This window comes from Schistocerca piceifrons, chromosome 5 (genome assembly GCF_021461385.2).
Source record: "Schistocerca piceifrons isolate TAMUIC-IGC-003096 chromosome 5, iqSchPice1.1, whole genome shotgun sequence".
Classification (NCBI taxonomy): Eukaryota; Metazoa; Arthropoda; class Insecta; order Orthoptera; family Acrididae; genus Schistocerca; species Schistocerca piceifrons.
Window position 1 is genome coordinate 140,487,600 of NC_060142.1, and position 19,346 is coordinate 140,506,945.

The 19,346-nt window shown below is 43.3% G+C and overlaps 1 non-coding gene across 1 annotated transcript; it reads right to left on the reverse strand.

The window, feature by feature from the left end:
• Nucleotides 1–10,574: 10,574 nt before the first annotated feature.
• On the reverse strand, nucleotides 10,575–10,649 carry Trnas-cga. The gene has a single exon. It is a non-coding gene; the product is annotated as a tRNA-Ser (tRNA).
• Nucleotides 10,650–19,346: the final 8,697 nt, after the last annotated feature.

Here is a 19,346-nt window from a genome sequence, read left to right on the forward strand (position 1 = left end):
TCGGTAGTATTAAGAAGTGATTGCAAGGCTACAAGGTGTTGTGTCATAGAGACGTTTTGTTGCAAGTTAAGTTGTCTCTGGAACACAGGTAATATTAACGAAAACGTGTATGTCAATCAAATGTAGGTTTTAGAAACTCAGAAGGGGTCAATACGAAAAATTTAGTTGGCTGTGGGAGATGAAGTGCTAGTGAAATCGGGGAGAAGTCCTAGGGATGGTAAAAACTTCAGGAACAACTTCTGTTACACATTTTGAAGACCGTACTGGACCTTGCCGTTGGTGGGGAGGCTTGCGTGCCTCAGCGATACAGATGGCCGTACCGTAGGTGCAACCACAACGGAGGGGTATCTGTTGACAGGCCAGACAAACATGTGGTTCCTGAAGAGGTTCAAATGGCTCTGAGCACTATGGGACTTAACATCTGAGGTCATCAGTCCCCTAGAACTTAGAACTACTTAAACCTAAGTAACCTAAGGACATCACACACATCCATGCCCGAGGCAGGATTCGAACCTGCGACCGTAGTAGTCGTGCCGTTCCGGACTGAAGCGCCTGGAACCGCTCGGCCGCCGCGGCCGGCTCCTGAAGAGGGGCAACAGCCTTTTCAGTAGTTGCAGGGGCAACAGTCTGGATGATTGACTGATCTGGCCTTGTAACATTAACCAAAACGGCCTTTCTGTGCTGGTACTGCAAACGGCTGAAAGCAAGGGGAAAGTACAGTCGCAATTTTTCCCGAGGACATGCAGCTTTACTGTATGATTAAATGATGATGGCGTCCTCTTGGGTTAAATATTCCGGAGTTAAAATAGTCCCCCATTCGGATCTCCGGACGGGGACTACTCAAGAGGACCTCGTTATCAGGAGAAAGAAAACTGGCGTTCTACGGATCGGAGCGTGGAATGTCAGATCCCTTAATCGAGCAGGTAGATTAGAAAATTTAAAAAGGGAAATGGATAGGTTAAAGTTAGATATAGTGGGAATTAGTGAAGTTCGGTGTCAGGAGGAACAAGACTTTTGGTCAGGTGATTACAGGGTTATAAATACAAAATCAAATAGGGGTAATGCAGGAGTAGGTTTAATAATGAATAAAAAAATAGGAGTGCGGGTTAGCTACTACAAACAGCATAGTGAACGCATTATTGTAGCCAAGATAGACACGAAGCCCATGCCTACTACAGTAGTACAAGTTTATATGCCAACCAGCTCTGCAGATGATGAAGAAATTGATGAAATGTATGACGAGATAAAAGAAATTATTCAGGTAGTGAAGGGAGACAAAAATTTAATAGTCATGGGTGACTGGAATTCGTCAGTTGGAAAAGGGAGAGAATGAAACATAGTAGGTGAAGATGGATTGGGGCTAAGAAATGAAAGAGGAAGCCGCCTGGTAGAGTTTTGCACAGACCATAATTTAATCATAGCTAACACTTGGTTCAAGAATCATAAAAGAAGGTTGTATACATGGAAGAATACTGGAGATACTAAAAGGTATCATATAGATTATATAATGGTAAGTCAGAGATTTAGGAACCAGGTTTTAAATTGTAAGACATTTCCATGGGCAGATGTGGATTCTGACCACAATCTATTGGATATGAACTGCAGATTGAAACTGAAGAAACTGCAAAAAGGTGGAAATTTAAGGAGATGGGACCTGGATAAACTGAAAGAACCGGAGGTTGTAGAGAGTTTCAGGGAGAGCATAAGGGAACAATTGACAGGAATGGGGGAAAGAAATACAGTAGAAGAAGAATGGGTAGCTCTGAGGGATAAAGTAGTGAAGGCAGCAGACGAACAAATAGGTAAAAAGACGAGGGCTAATAGAAATCCTTGGGTAACAGAAGAAATATTGAATTTAATTGATGAAAGGAGAAAATATAAAAATGCAGTAAATGAAGCTGGCAAAAAGGAATACAAACGTCTAAAAAATGAGATCGACAGGAAGTGCAAAATGGCTAAGCAGGGATGGCTAGAGGACAAATGTAAGGATGTAGAGGCCTGTCTCACTAGGGGTAAGATAGATACTGCCTACAGGAAAATTAAGAGACCTTTGGAGAGAAGAGAACCACTTGTATGAATATCAAGAACTCAGATGGCAACCCAGTTCTAAGCAAAGAAGGGAAGGCAGAAAGGTGGAAGGAGTATATAGAGGGTTTATACAAGGGCGATGTACTTGAGGACAATATTATGGAAATGGAAGAGGATGTAGATGAAGACGAAATGGGAGATAAGATACTGCGTGAAGAGTTTGACAGAGCACTGAAAGACCTGAGTCGAAACAAGGCCCCGGGGGTAGACAACATTCCATTAGAACTACTGATGGCCTTGGGAGAGCCAGTCCTGACAAAACTCTACCATCTGGTGAGCAAGATGTATGAGACCGGCGAAATACCCTCAGACTTCAAGAAGAACATAATAATTCCAATCCCAAAGAAAGCAGGTGTTGACAGATGTGAAAATTACCGAACTATCAGTTTAATAAGTCACAGCTGCCAAATACTAACACGAATTCTTTACAGACGAATGGAAAAACTGGTAGAAGCCGACCTCGGGGAAGATCAGTTTGGATTCTGTAGAAATGTTGGAACACGTGAGGCAATACTAACCTTACGACTTATCTTGGAAGAAAGATTAAGAAAAGGCAAACCTACGTTTCTAGCATTTGTAGACTTAGAGAAAGCTTTTGGCAGTGTTAACTGGAATACTCTCTTTCAAATTTTGAAGGTGGCAGGGGTAAAATACAGAGAGCGAAAGGCTATTTACAATTTGTACAGAAACCAGATGGCAGTTATAAAAGTCGAGGGGCATGAAAGGGAAGCTGTGGTTGCGAAGGGAGTGAGACAGGGTTGTAGCCTCTCCCCGATGTTATTCAATCTGTACATTGAGCAAGCAGTAATGGAAACAAAAGAAAAATTCGGAATAGGTATTAAAATTCATGGAGAAGAAGTAAAATCTTTGAGGTTCGCCGATGACATTGTAATTCTGTCAGAGACAGCAAAGGACTTGGAAGAGCAGTTGAACGGAATGGACAGTGTCTTGAAAGGAGGATATAAGATGAACATCAACAAAAGCAAAACGAGGATAATGGAATGTAGTCAAATTCAATCGGGTGATGCTGAGGGAATTAGATTAGGAAATGAGACACTTAAAGTAGTAAAGGAGTTTTGCTATTTAGGGAGTAAAATAACTGATGATGGTCGAAGTAGAGAGGATATAAAATGTAGACTGGCAATGGCAAGGAAAGCGTTTCTGAAGAAGAGAAATTTGTTAACATCGAGTATAGATTTAAGTGTCAGGAAGTCGTTTCTGAAAGTATTTGTATGGAGTGTAGCCATGTATGGAAGTGAAACATGGACGATAACTAGTTTGGACAAGAAGAGAATAGAAGCTTTTGAAATGTGGTGTTACAGAAGAATGCTGAAGATTAGATGGGTAGATCACATAACTAATGAGGAGGTATTGAATAGAACTGGGGAGAAGAGGAGTTTGTGGCACAACTTGACAAGAAGAAGGGTTCGGTTGGTAGGACATGTTCTGAGGCATCAAGGGTTCACAAATTTAGCATTGGAGGGCAGCGTGGAGGGTAAAAATCGTAGAGGGAGACCAAGAGATGAATACACTAAGCAGATTCAGAAGGATGTAGGTTGCAGTAGGTACTGGGAGATGAAGAAGCTTGCACAGGATAGAGTAGCATGGAGAGCTGCATCAAATCAGTCTCAGGACTGAAGACCACAACAACAACTATGTGTGAAGAATAATATATGATAATCCTGTGGAACTAGAGTTGTTGCGAATCCACATACTAAAGGGGAAGGTAAGTTACCTTCTAACAAATCTAGCACAGGAAGGGGTGAAAAAGCAGGTATATACTCACGGAAAATAAATGTCTGAAAAGTATCAGCAATGTTTCTAAATGCATATTAAAGTGGATGAAAAGTTCTCGTGTTTCCGGCCAGGTGGCAGTATTACAGAACCGCGATGTTTCGACGACTGACGTATTCATCATCTTCTGGCGAAGTGTCGCGATTTTGGGGATGCCGTCCTACGGTGCGCCGCCCTCCACCTGGCTCCGGAAAACTGGGTACAAAGAGGCCGGCAATCGAGGTGAAGGTGAATTGGCTGTGCTGAGGGTAGCGGACGCGCCGTTCGCATTCTTGTCAGAGCTTTCCGATCATATCTCCCGAGGAGGACGGTGGTGCCACTATTGTTGGGCTCCTTCCGGCAGCCGCTTAGTATTCTTCGTTTCCATTTACAACATTCTCGTGAATCTGAATTCTCGATGGACTCCTTTATGTCCCTGTCCTAATAGCCGGTGGATCGGCAGAGCACGTTGGTGTTCTCCACGTCAAATGTGTGGTCGTCCTTGATGCTGTGCTCTGCTATAGCCGATTTCTCCATCTTTTCCAGCCCCATATGCCTGATATGTTCCTCACAGCGTTTAGAAACACATAGCTGAAATGTTGACTGCATTCGCAGGCGATGTTTTAAATTCATGGCGCGTTGAGTCGGTCTTTCGCAGAGCCAAGCGACTCTTTTGTCTTCGGTGGTGGTCAGAAGACGGTTCATATGTTCGATTTTTCCAGAAGCCTCCCAATTTTGACTGACAGCGGTCCTAAATACGGAAGCGAGTTTCTTTTCTCCCTCTTCACGATTTTCAGCGACCTGTCCCGTCTTGAACACCCTCCTAATCTGCACTGCGCTCTACCCTTTGTTGTGAAATACGTTCTTTAGGTGCTGCAGGTCGTCTGAGATATTTCCTTTGTCACAGACGATGTGAGTCCTGTGTACCAAGATGGGAAGTACCGTTTCCTGCTGCGCTGGATGATGGCAGCTTGTTACATGCAGGCACACGTCTGTGTAAATCTTCTTTTTATATAACGAATGGACTAATGTGCCATCTGCGTTCCCCCATACTAATTTGTTCAGAAATGGGAGATAATTATTCTCCTGTAGTTCCATAGTGAAGGCGATGTTTTCGAGGATGCTGTTAATGTGGTACAGAAACCCGTTCATTGCCTGCCTGCCATGCTCCCAAACACAAAAGTCTCGTCAACATATCGGCAGAAATGCTTGGGCTTTTGGCGAGCAGTTTGGAGAGCCATCTCTTCAAACGGTCCCATGTATAGATATACGATCCCTGGAGCAAGGGGGGATCCTATGGCCCACTCCTTTACATAGAACTCTCCAGTGTACTTAATGTAGGCGGTCGTTAGTACATGTTCAAAGATGTTCACTATTTAATGCTCGAAATGCTGATTCAAATTGTTCAAAGTGGTCCAAGCACTATGAGACTTGACATCCGAGGTCATCATTCCCCTAGACTTAGAACTACGTAAACCTTACTAATCTAAGGATATCACGCAGAACCATGCCCGAGGCAGGATTCGAATCTGTGACCGTAGCAGCCACATGGTTCCGACTGAACCACTCGGCCAGAAATGGTGGTTCAGCAGAGTCAAACAGGTACTTTCGTGAAGAACGAAGTAACATCTAAGCTCACCAGAAGGTCATCTTTTTGTAATCGCATGTCCTTAGGTATTGTCTTCACGTGATAACAACAGTGTCCCACAATTTGTTTTAGGAATTTTTCATCAACAATACACGCCGGGAAGGTTTACATTCACAGATTAATGTGCATTGTCCTTAACAACTCCTTCGATACGATAGAGGAATTCTTGTGTAGAGATAATTAGTCATTAAAGCCCTTAAATGACGAGCGCGCAGCGACACCAAATTATATTAACTTTCTTATTTAGTTGTATGAAAGGGTTCTATATCTGTTCCGTTGACACGCTCCATATCATAACGTTTATCGTCAATTTGATATATGAAATAAGTAACTAAGTTATGAACGAAAGTCACAAAATGAAAAAAAATTACTCAGTTTTTATTTTTATAGTAATCCATGTACAGTAATTGTGGATATACGAGGGTGATTTGATAGTCTGGTAAAAAGGAAGAAAAATGTTTCGTAAACAACTCACCTGACTTTTCAATATAATTTCCTTTCAGGGATATACGCTTAGTCCAGTGATCCTCTAGCTTTTTCATTTCATCAGAAAAACAGGTTCTGTCAAACTCTGCAAAATACTCGTTGAGTGCTATTACAACTACTTCATTCGATGAAAATTTCTTCTCAGCATTCCAAAGTTTAAAGTTACAGAACAGAAGGAAATCACATGGGGCTAAGTATATTGAATGGGATGGATGAGGAACAAATTCAAAGCCCAATTCATGCACTTTCGACATTGTTATCGATGATGTGTGGGATGGTATACTATTCTGGTGAAAGTGCAGTTTTCTGGCGAAAACATTGGTCTTTTTTCAGCCAGCACAAGTTCTGAGTAATCTATGGTGATTATTCCTTGGGAACCCCAAAAAACAGTGACCATCAACTTTCTAGCTGAGAAAACGTTCTTCGCCTTCTTCGGTGAGCTTTCACCAGCTTTTCTCCAATGTTTTGACTGCCTTTTATCTCCGGTGTGTAATGAGGAATCCAGGTTTCATCAACAGTCACAAAGAATCTTCAAGATTGCGACTAAACAACGACAGACATTGTGTTCAGATGTTGTACCGGACGTGCTTTTAGTAGAAAATAAGCAATAGTGACATCCGCCTCGCGCACAGCTTCTTCCTAACCAGTTTTCCGTGCAGCTTATTATATATGCACTCGTTCAGTTGACATGCTTCCAATCTCAGAAAATTTAAGAATTTTTATTCGGTGGTCTCGCATTACCATGTGATGAATCTGTCGGTTGCTTCTTTTTTGGTGTTCCTCCGATCCCTTGTAAGTTCATTAATCCAAAAGTAAATGTTCTTCAGTGGTAGTACTGCTCCGCGTGAGCCACATACAATTCGTTTTTGATTTGTGCGGCAGTGAAACTCTTCGAATTAAAAATGTTTGATAACAGTACGAAAGTCTCCACTTTCAATCGCAGTCGACCACCGAACAGTTCAGAAGGTTGTCAACAATGCATTGATACTAGATGCAACAGTCTTGAAATCAGGATAGAAACTCGAAAAAGCAGGAAATAGCAGTGGTACTAGATACACTATCGTCCATGCTAACACTACACTAGCATTAGTTAATAAAATAATATATATCTACAAAAATCGCACTATTCAGGAAATAACTACTACTGTGGTTTCACAAAAAATGGATCTATGTACCTCTTCTATGCAGGTATTGTTATTATTTGTACAATAACACGTAAGTTCACACTAAAGCAATACAATGTAATGTGTTGGCATTATATCTGCGTAGGTGGTAAGAATCAATAACTATTTACATGCATCATCATATTTTCCCATCTAAGATTGAAAACTGTGTTTATTGTTCCTCATTATCGGCATACACAGCACTGTTCCGTATCCTTATCACTCAGTCGGTAATTTCAAACGACAAACATTCGGAATTTTTCACCAATCATTGTGTATTGAATATCACACAAAATGTTTTCGTAAATAACTTATTTCTGCTTTTGGTCTTCATTAGCGCAATTTCAGAAAATACTCTTTCTGAAGCAGCACTGTAATCCGTTCTCCATAAGAATAAACCTAATGTAAACGTTGCATTATGTATTCTTGAGCGTTTGGTGAAACCTCACTGGATTTTCGTTTCACGTGGGACTGCAGCCAAGCTGTCTCGAGTACTGTCAAGTACGATAATAAGGTTACGTTTTGTGCTCTGCTTTACTCGCACATCGACTTAGCGATAGTATGGAACAACAGATTTACCGGCGCATTTAACTTGGACAGCACTGGCCTTTCAGCTGGTACAGCTAGCATGCAGTGACGTGGTCAGCAGCAGTTCGTCCGTTAAAAGAGACGAGCAAAGGAGCAATACAGCTTCGAATGTCGTTTAATTTTTAAGCAGAATGAAATAATACACTGATAATCTCCCACAATACGCTCCTTAGACGACTAGACGAAAACCGCAACACTTTATCGTTTTCAGCTTCCATACTATTGTAATTACAATCAAGAACGATAAAAATTCCTGACTTAACCACAGGGTCATTTTTCTGCGTAAGCTGTGTGTAACGTAAGAGAATATTGAAAGATTTCACCGTATAGTTAAATATTGAAGCCAATGAAGGTATTACTTACAGTCAGACGTCTGGTAATCTCTTAGCTCCTTCCTTATCCGAATCGGAGAAATACATTTCAGTTCTGGAAGTGTCACCTGCTACGTGGATAACGAGCCTATCAACAACAGAATACATGAAGCCAACCAGGCGCAGCATTTTTTCTTCTTCTTCTATGACGAGCCGTTCAATGCCCCGCCAGAGTTCGGCAGTGACGTGTGAAAAACCTGCGTGCGTTAGTTCCAGTACGTCTGGGAGCTTAACAGTCTTGCTACTTCTCGGGCCAAATCCAGCAGCTTGGCTCCAGATCAGTTCAAAATGGTTCAAATGGTTCTGAGCACCATGGAGATCAGTTCTGTTGGGTTCGGATTCTAATGGTACAGTAGCAAATGTAAAAATGCAGCGTTTGTACGATGTGTTTGTTGCTGTGAAAATGATTGTTTTTCGCGTATCTACGATACGTATCTACCTCTGTAGTGTAAAACGATGGGCATAGTCCAAATAAAGAGGATTTGAATTTTTATTTTTGCTTTAAAAAATTAAATTGTAATGTTTTCTTAATTTCAACAACTTTTATGAACTGTGTTTCATAAAACATCGATAATTAAGAGTTTTTATTGGAAATGGAAACAGGAATTTCGCGCCCAATATGTAATTAGAACAAGAATCGTGCGTTATTCATAAAAAATGATGATGAGTTTTATAATTACAAGATGTAGGTATTTCAAATTGAATGAGAAAAAAAAATTACACGGTGGAGTTTTGAACCACAGCGTGATCAACCGCATTTGGTTCCCACTGCATTACGCTACCGACTACACTTCTGGTTTCAGTTCGTTTATCAACTGCACTATATACAACACTGGGAAAACTTCGAAGCTGGGTATCTTCGTAAATTGATAAAAATAATTAAGAACAGCATATTTCCCGGCACTTTTTAACCGAGTTCCACGCGCGTGTTTCACTACGGAACCGAAAGCAGCCTCAGCCATTTTCATACTGCGCATCTACATCTACATCTACATTTATACTCCGCAAGCCACCCAACGGTGTGTGGCGGATGGCACCTTACGTGCCACGGTCATTACCTCCCTTTTCTGTTCCAGTCGCGTATGGTTCGCGGGAAGAACGACTGTCTGAAAGCTTCTGTACGCGCTCAAATCTCCCTAATTTTACATTCGTGATCTCCTCGGGATGTATAACTAGGGGGAAGCAATATATTCGATACCTCATCCAGAAACGCACCCTCTCGAAACCTGGCGAGCAAGCTACACCGCCATGCAGAGCGCCTCTCTTGCAGAGTCTGCCACTTGAGCCTGCTAAACGTCGAACGAGTGTTTTGTAAGCCACCTCTTTTGTAGATGGACTACATTTCCTAAGGACTCTCCCAATGAATCTCAACCTGGCACCCGCCTTACCAACAATTAATTTTATATGATCATTCCACTTCAAATCGTTCTGTGCGCATACTCCCAGATATTTTACAGAAGTAACTGCTACCAGTGTTTGTTCCGCTATCATATAATCATACAATAAAGGATCCTTCTTTCTATGTATTCGCAATACATTACATTTGTCTATGTTAAGGGTCAGTTGCCACTCCCTGCACAAAGTGCCTATCCGTTGCAGATCTTCCTGCATTTCGCTACAATTTTCTAATGCTGCAACTTCTCTGTATACTACAGCATCATCCGCGAAAAGCCGCATGGAATTTCCGACACTATCTACTAGGTCATTTATATATATTGTGAAAAGCAATGGTCCCATAACACTCCCCTGTGGCACGCCAGAGGTTACTTTAACGTCTGTAGACGTCTCCCCATTGATAACAACATGCTGTGTTCTGTTTGCTAAAAACTCTTCAATCCAGCCACACAGCTAGTCTGATATACTGGAGGCTCTTACTTTGTTTGTCAGGCGACAGTGCGGAACTGTATCGAACGCCTTCCGGAAGTCAAGGAAAATAGCATCTACCTGGGAGCCTGTATCTAATATTTTCTGGGTATCAAGAACAAATAAAGTGAGTTGGGTCTCACACGATCGCTGTTTCCGGAATCCATGTTGATTCCTACAGAGTAGATTCTGGGTTTCCAAAAACTACATGATACGCGAGCAAAAATCATGTTCTAAAATTCTACAACAGGTCGACGTCAGACATATAGGTCTATAGTTTTGCGCATCTGCTCGACGACCCTTCTTGAAGACTGGGACTACCTGTGCTCTTTTCCAATCATTTGGAACCTTCTGTTCCTCTAGAGACTTGCGGTACACGGCTGTTAGAAGGGGGGCAAGCGCCAATCAGAGCACAACGCTGCGGAGGCTGTGACTGAACACGATTTTTGAAATGAAACTACGTAGCTAAAGCGTGATTAAGAAAAATCGTTGATGGCTGTTAATTCATTTGAATATCTTGAAGTTTCCAGAATGAAATTTTCACTCTGCAGCGGAGTGTGCGCTGATATGAAACTTCCTGGCAGATTAAAACTGTGTGCCGGACCGAGACTCGAACTCGGGACCTTTGCCTTTCGCGGGCAAGTGCTCTACCAACTGAGCTACCCAACCACGACTGACAGCCCGTCCTCTGAGCTGTACTTCTGCCAGTACCTCGTCTCCTACCCTCCAGACCTGCAGAGCAGTGTTTGTTTACATCAGGTTTATTCTTATGCTGAACGGATTATAGATTGGGAAGAGTTAGCAAGCACCAAAAAAATTTGACGAGTAAAACAGTTTCAAGCCTTCGTGTACTATCTGTAAGGCTAGAAACACACCACGTGCAACTAACAGCGAACTTCAGTCGCAGTGAGTTGGTAATTGTTAGCGGTATGCACCACGATAACAGATTACATTATTTACGTCTTCAAACCATTCACTCATACCATTCGAATAATTCAAGGTAGCTGACAGCAAACTGTAGTGTTGGCAGAAGAGCCAACACTGTGTTTCTAGAGGAGGCCGAAATGCACGCGTTTAATTACACGCTGACTGGCGTGAGGTCTGGAACAGGACAATATCTTGAGAATTGCAAATAAAGTACGTAGATGATGCAATACTTAACTTTAATCCACAATTGTAGAACATCTCTCTTGATGATACATGCTTCACATAATAAATATCAATTGAATACGGCGCCTTGCTAGGTCGTAGCAAATGTAGCTGAAGGCTATGCTAACTATCGTCTCGGCAAATGAGAGCGTATCGGTCAGTGTAGCTTCGCTAGCAAAGTCGGCTGTACAACTGGGGCGAGTGCTAGTAAGTCTCGCTAGACCTGCCGTGTGGTGGCACTCGGTCTGCCATCACTGCCACACAAACACTACATGTTACTATGTTTTAAACAACACCCATGTGAGGAATGAATTCAGGGCAACTTGCCGGAAAACTTGGAACTGGTAAAAGTCTCTGGAGTAAGGAATTCACAGAAGGACTGTCCAAAAGTTAAATTGTATCTCTAAAAAGTAAGGAGTTAATGAAGTCGTGTACCAACATTCGCCAAAACTAAAATTACTTTGAAGTAGCAGACCTTAATGTGATAAAAAATAGCAGGAGATATGTCCTTTCATTTGCTTTTTAGCAGTAGAGTAGGAGATTTTTTTAAAAAGGACAGGAAATCTCCTGCAAAAACAGTAGGTCTGACAACACAGCAAAAATGAACTTTGTGCTGTATATTATTCAAATTCTTTAACGATTGTTGATATATTCAAGCTTATGAACCATGAAAACAAAAATGTTGCATTCTCTCGTGGTAATTTATCAGGCTTACCAAAAATATTATCACATTCCATCTCAGCATGCTACTATTTAAAGAAACAGTCATAGGTTACACAATAAGCTTAATTATCATGAGAATAACGCGTTTCGTCCACATAGGACATCATTGGGTTATGTTAACAAATCAAAAATTTTTAACATAACCTGATGATGCCCTATGCGGGCGAAACGCATTGTTCTTAAGTTAATCAAGAATACTGTGTAACCTGCGACTGTTTTTTTTTTAATAGATGACTTATCAAACTACACTCGTATAATGATAGTAATAGTAACGAAATAGGGATGTGGTCCGTGAGAGAAGGTGACGAGCTGCAGCGTGGAGCGTTGGCACGGGACGTGACCGGCCGGCCGCTGATCGGCTTTCAGTTAGCGGCCGCGCTCAGGTCACCCCCGCATGCACCCTTGCCAGAAATAGCGGCAGAGTGCAGCGGGGGCTGGGGGCGCTCGTTTGCTATTGACAGCCGGCGCGCCGCTGCTGACGTACGGCCGCCGGTGGCCACCCCCAGCGCAGCACAGCACCGCAGCACACAGCAGCCGTCAGCAGGAACCGCGGTGCTGCCCCCGGCACGGGGGCGGAAGCGCCAGACGTGGGGGCGCGGACCCACTCAGGCTCACAGCCGGGCCGGAGGGCAGTGGCTGATGTGCAGGGCGCTACAAGAACGGCGTCCCCTGACACACTCGTACTTCTTCTTGTATCGAGATGAAATAAACCCCCAAAGGCCTTTGTTTGGGGGAAAAATCCGTTTAAGGACACGATCCTTGATCTACTATGGAGTTTTGTTTATTTCTGACATATTCATTTTTTTTATTAAAAAAAGGAATCTTATCCGCGTGGCTGTAACGGTTGAAGCATAAGTTCGTCGGATTTTTGATTTGCAACCTGATATTCCCGGTTGCCATGGGTTTATTAATATATTGTCATTTTCTATTTGCACACGAATCGCCATTAAAATTGCTACACCACGATCATGACGCGCTACAGACGCGAAATTTAACCGACAGGAAGAAGATGCTGTGATATGCGAACGATTAGCTTTTCAGAGAATTCACACAAGGTTGGCACCGGTGGCGACACCTACAACATGCTGACATGGGGAAAGTTTCCAACTGATTTCTCATACACAAACAGTAGTTGACCGGGGTTGGCTGGTGAAACGTTGTTGTGATGCCTCGTGTAAGGAGGACAAATGTGTACCATCACGTTTCCGACTTTGATAAAGGTCGGATTGTAGCCTATTGCGGTTTATCGACATTGCTGCTCGCGTTGGTCGAGGTCCAATGACTGTTAGCAGGATATGGAATCGTGGGTTCAGGAGGGTAATACGGAACGCCGTGATGGATCCCAACGGCCTCGTATCACTAGCAGTCAAGATGACAAGCATCTTATCCGCATGGCTGTAACGGATCGTGCAGCCACGTCTCGATCCCTGAGTCAACAGATGAGGACGTTTGCAAGACGACAACCATCTGCACGAACAGTTCGACGACGTTTGCAGCAGCATGGACTATCAACTCCCACGGCTGAGGTTACCCTTGACGCTGCATCACAGACAGGAGCGCCTGCGATGGTGTACTCAACGACGAACCTGGGTGCACGAATGGCAAAATTTCATTTGTCGGATGAATCCACGTTGTGTTTACAGCATCATGATGGTCGCATCCGTGTTCGGCGACATCGCGGGAAACGCACATTGGAAGCGTGTATTCGTCATCGCCATACTGGCGTATCACCCGGCGTGATGGTATTGGGTGCCATTGGTTACACATCTCGGTCACCTCTTGTTCGCATTGACGGCACTTGAACAGTGGACATTACATTTCAGATGTGTTACGACCCGTGGGTCTACCCTTCATTCGATCCCTGCGAAAACCTACATTTCAGCAGGATAATGCACGACCGCATGTTGTAGATCCTGTACGGGCCTTTCTGGATTCAGAAAATGTTCGACTGCTGCCCTGGCCAGCACATTCTCCAGATCTCTCACCAATTGAAAACGTCTGGTTAATGGGGTCCGAGCAACTGGCTCGTCACAATACGCCAGTCACTACTCTTGATGAACTGTGGTATCGTGTTGAAGCTGCATGGGCAGCTGTACCTGTACACGCCATCCAAGCTCTGTTTGACTCAATGCCCAAGCGTATCGAGGCCGTTATTACGGCCAGAGGTGGTTGTTCTGGGTACTGATTTCTCAGGATCTATGCACTCAAATTGCGCGAAAATGTAATCACATGTCAGTCCTAGTATAATATATTTATCCAATGAATACCAGTGTATCATCTGCATTTCATGTTGGTGTAGCAATTTTAATGGCCAGTAGTGTACAGGGTGTTTCAAAAATGACCGGTATATTTGAAACGGCAATAAAAACTAAACGAGCAGCTATAGAAACTCACCGTTTGTTGCAATATGCTTGGGACAACAGTACATTTTCAGGCGGACAAACTTTCGAAATTACAGTAGTTACAATTTTCAACATCAGATGGCGCTGCAAGTGATGTGAAAGATATAGAAGACAACGCAGTCTGTGGGTGCGCCATTCTGTACGTCGTCTTTCTGCTGTAAGCGTGTGCTGTTCACAACGTGCAAGTGTGCTGTGGACAACATGGTTTATTCCTTAGAACAGAGGATTTTTCTGGTGTTGGAATTCCACCGCCTAGAACACAGTGTTGTTGCAACAAGACGAAGGTTTCAACGGAGGTTTAATGTAACCAAAGGACCGAAAAACGATACAATAAAGGATCTGTTTGAAAAATTTCAACGGACTGGGAACGTGACGGATGAACGTGCTGGAAAGGTAGGGCGACCGCGTACGGCAACTGCAGAGGGCAACGCACAGCTAGTGCAGCAGGTGATCCAACAGTGGCCTCGGGTTTCCGTTCGCCGTGTTGCAGCTGCGGTCCAAATGACGCCAACGTCCACGTATCGTCTCATGTGCCAGAGTTTACACCTCTATCCATACAAAATTCAAAAGCGGCAACCCCTCAGCGCCGCTACCATTGCTGCACGAGAGACATTCGCTAACGATATAGTGCACAGGATTGATGACGGCGATATGCATGTGGGCAGCATTTGGTTTACTGACGAAGCTTATTTTTACCTGGACGGCTTCGTCAATAAACAGAACTGGCGCATATGGGGAACCGAAAAGCCCCATGTTGCAGTCCCATCGTCCCTGCATCCTCAAAAAGTACTGGTCTGGGCCGCCATTTCTTCCAAAGGAATCATTGGCCCATTTTTCAGATCCGAAACGATTACTGCATCACGTTATCTGGACATTCTTCGTGAATTTGTGGCGGTACAAACTGCCTTAGACGACACTGCGAACACCTCGTGGTTTATGCAAGATGGTGCCCGGCCACATCGCACGGCCGACGTCTTTAATTTCCTGAATGAATATTTCGATGATCGTGTGATTGCTTTGGGCTATCCGAAACATACAGGAGGCGGCGTGGATTGGCCTCCCTATTCGCCAGACATGAACCCCTGTGACTTCTTTCTGTGGGGACACTTGAAAGACCAGGTGTACCGCCAGAATCCAGAAACAATTGAACAGCTGAAGCAGTACATCTCATCTGCATGTGAAACCATTCCGCCAGACACGTTGTCAAAGGTTTCGGGTAATTTCATTCAGAGACTACGCCATACTATTGCTACGCATGGTGGATATGTGGAAAATATCGTACTATAGAGTTTCCCAGACCGCAGCGCCATCTGTTGTTGACAATTGTAACTACTGTAATTTCGAAAGTTTGTCTGCCTGAAAATGTACTGTTGTCCCAAGCATATTGCAACAAACGGTGTATTTCTATCGCTGCTCGTTTAGTTTGTATTGCCGTTTCAAATATACCGGTCATTTTTGAAACACCCTGTAGTTTCCTGTTGCTATTTGGGTTTACATACTGTCATTTTGTCATCTGGAGTTAGTGAGGGGAGCTGTGGAGCCTAGAAAATGGAGTACCAAGTGCAGAAACCGAAATATTTTCTTCTGTTGAATCAGTAGAAGGGCGACAGCAGTAGAGCCAACCAGAAACATTTGCGCCCTGTACGGGGATAATGCTATTTGCCAGAGCACGGCAACAAAATCGTTTTCTCGTTTTAAGGGTGATCGTTTTGACATTAGTTACCGCGTTCAGGAAGACCTTTGGGGCTTGATGAAGATCGTCTGACTGCATTAATCATCAATTAACCAAATCAGCGTACGACTTTTGTATGCAGTGGGGAAGGTTAAAAAATCGGGTGTATGGGGATCACACGCTATAAGTCAAAATTACAAAAATCAGCCCGTGGCCACAGGCGCATCTCTGCTTGTTCCCCATCGATTGGCTCATAGACAACACCAACCATTCCTTTCCTGTTACTCTTGACAATAAATGGTGCCTTTATGCTAACATAAGGAAAAGAAAGGAATGGTCGAGCCCAAACAAAGCAGCAATTCCCTGTACCAAAACGTGCGTGCCTCCACAAAAGATGATGTCAAGCACTTGGTGGAACAGTGACGGTGTGGTGTACTACGAATTGCTTCCCCGACGTGTAACCATCACTGGTGACAGTTATTGTCAACAACTGAGACGCCTTGCAGCCGTAGTCCAAGAACAACGACCAGGAAAACTGCGTCAAGTGATGCTATTCCACGACAACGCTAGCACGCATTCTGCTAAACCAGGGGCGGGCAAACGTTGCACGCGGCTCATGAGCGCACAGCGCTGCACGTGTGCTGCTCGCATGCAGGCGTCGACCGGGGCTGTGGCGACAGCCGGCAGGTTGCGGCAGTGTAGTGCCAGGCGTTGCGGACGTTGATGCGAAGCGAGCACTATCTAGTGAACGTTGTATTTAAAGAAACGGAGAAGTGGAGATTTGCTATCTTTTAAAAAGTAATGGGAGAATCATTTTTTCTTTGTGCAAAAACGTGAAAATTCGAAATGTTTAATATGTGGCAGTATTCTCGCTGGTCAACGGAATGTTTAGTATTGAAGGCCATTATAATAAATTTCACAAGGATGAGTACGATTTATTGTCGGATTCTGAGCGGATGGGTAATTGACTGAGCTTAAGAAGAGCGATCTGACGATACCGGATGAATCTGTCGTAGTTGGCCGGCCGGAGTGGCCGAGCGGTTCTAGGCACTACAGTCTGGAACCGCGCGACCGCTATGGTCGCAGGTTCGAATCCTGCCTCGGGCATGGATGTGTGTGATGTCCTTAGGTTAGTTAGGTTTAAGTAGTTCTAAGTTCTAGGGGACTGATGACCACAGCAGTTAAGTCCCATAGTGCTCAGAGCCATTTGAATTTGTCGTAGTTGCTGTTGTCACGAGAGATCTGCGACTTTCTCTCGTCATGTCTCTCATCTAACTGATTTCACATTTTATGGAGCACTGTTTTCAAGTTTTCAGGACGACAACAATAATAGCCCAGCGGTTTGTGCAAGTTATAAGACTGCGCTTAATATAGCGAGAGCTGGAAAACCATTTGCTGAATTAATAAGTCTCGGTTAAGAGCAAACATCAGTGATGAAAATTTACGTAACTGTTTGTGTTTGTCTGTATGTAGATGGCTCTGACCACTAAGGGGACTTAACATCTACGGTCATCAGTCCCCTAGAACTTAGAACTACTTAAACCTAACTAACGTAAGAACATCACACAACACCCAGTCATCACGAGGCAGAGAAAATCTCTGTATGTAGAAATTTTGTTCCAGATATTAAACGTATTGTAAACTCCACCTGTGATAATCAAATAAAACGTATCGTAGGTAATAGGTACTCTTTCAAACCATGATTTCTTTCAAGCACTCCTACTAACCTTATTCATCCACTCAATAAAGCAAGCTAGGAAACAAAACGCATTACAGAGGAAGGAGCGGACAGAAGGTATGGTGGGGATGGGAGATAAGCGGGTGGCCAGCTTGCCCCTGTGTGCACGCGGAACACCTGTTAATGCAAGTGCACCGCACATGTGCAGGATTCCTGCCCGCCCCTGTGCTAAACAGTCAAGAAACATTATACAGAGTTTGGTAAGTCATTCCGCACCCATCTCATTCACTTGCACCTTCGCATTTTCACCTTTTCCGCTCTGTGTCAAATAACCTTAAAGGAATTTCCTTTCCACATGGAAATGCGCTCCGAACATAGCCCGACGGGTTCTTTGCCTCAAAACAACGTGGGTTCTACAGTCGGGGAATCGAATCATTATCCCTACGTCGGCAGACTCTCGTAAATAGTGGAGTATACTGTTGATGATTAAATTCTCTGTTATGTGTATCTGTGTTGTTTATTAAACTAATGGAAAAACGCTACGAACTTATACGGCGACCACAATTATAACTGGTTTCGACCCTTGATGGCGATTTCAAGATGCTATGAATAGCAGCTAGCGAACTAATGTATTGTTTTCCATTTGAATGTGGTCTTTGAGGGTACAAACCGCTTATGATTACGTCATAAAATATGGTTGTATTAAAAATATTTAAAAACTCATACAAAACCCGTTTATTTGATCGCAGTCAATTTACCGCACCTGTAGCCATTTTCAGGTGGCTATACGAGTTATTCTTACGAGATGTATGCTGTTACCAATACAAGCAGCTTACCTGCATGTTATATGATCAACGAGCGGCCTGAGCTGCTAACTTAAATTATCCCTGGAGCTGTTGGTGATGGGATTCAAACATTTTCGGCAAGTCATGTGATTCTAGCTTACTGCAGTAGGCAACAGCTATTTAATGTTGTTGTTGTGGTCTTCAGTCCTGAGACTGGTTTGATGCAGCTCTCCATGCTACCATATCCTGTGCAAGCTTCTTCATCTCCCAGTACTTACTGCAACCCACATTCTTCTGAATCTGCTTAGTGTATTCATCTCTTGGTCTCCCTCTACGATTTTTACCCTCCACGCTGCCCTCCAATGCTAAATTTGTGATCCCTTGATGCCTCAGAACATGTCCTACTATCGGTCCCTTCTTTTCGTCAAGTTGTGCCACATACTCCTGTTCTCCCCAATTCTACTCAATACTTTATCATTGGTTATGTGATCTACCCATTTAATCTTCAGCATTCTTCTGTAGCACAACATTTCAAAAGCTTCTATTCTCTTCTTTTTCAAACTATTTATCGTCCATGTTTCACTTCCATACATGGCTACACTCCATACAAATACTTTCAGAAACACCTTCCTGACAATTAAATCTATACTCGATGTTAACAAATTTCTTTTCTTCAGAAACGCTTTCCTTGCCATCGCCAGTCTACATTTTATATCTTCTCTACTTCGACCATCATCAGTTATTTTGCTCCCCAAATAGCAAAATTCCTTTACTACTTTAAGTGTCTCATTTCCTAATCTAATTCCTTCAGCATCATCCGACTTAATTCGACCACATTCCATTATCCTCGTTTTGCTTTTGTTGATGTTCATCGTATATCCTCCTTTCAAGACACTGTCCATTCCGTTTAACTGCTCTTCCAAGTCCTTTGCTGTCTCTGACAGAATTACAATGTCA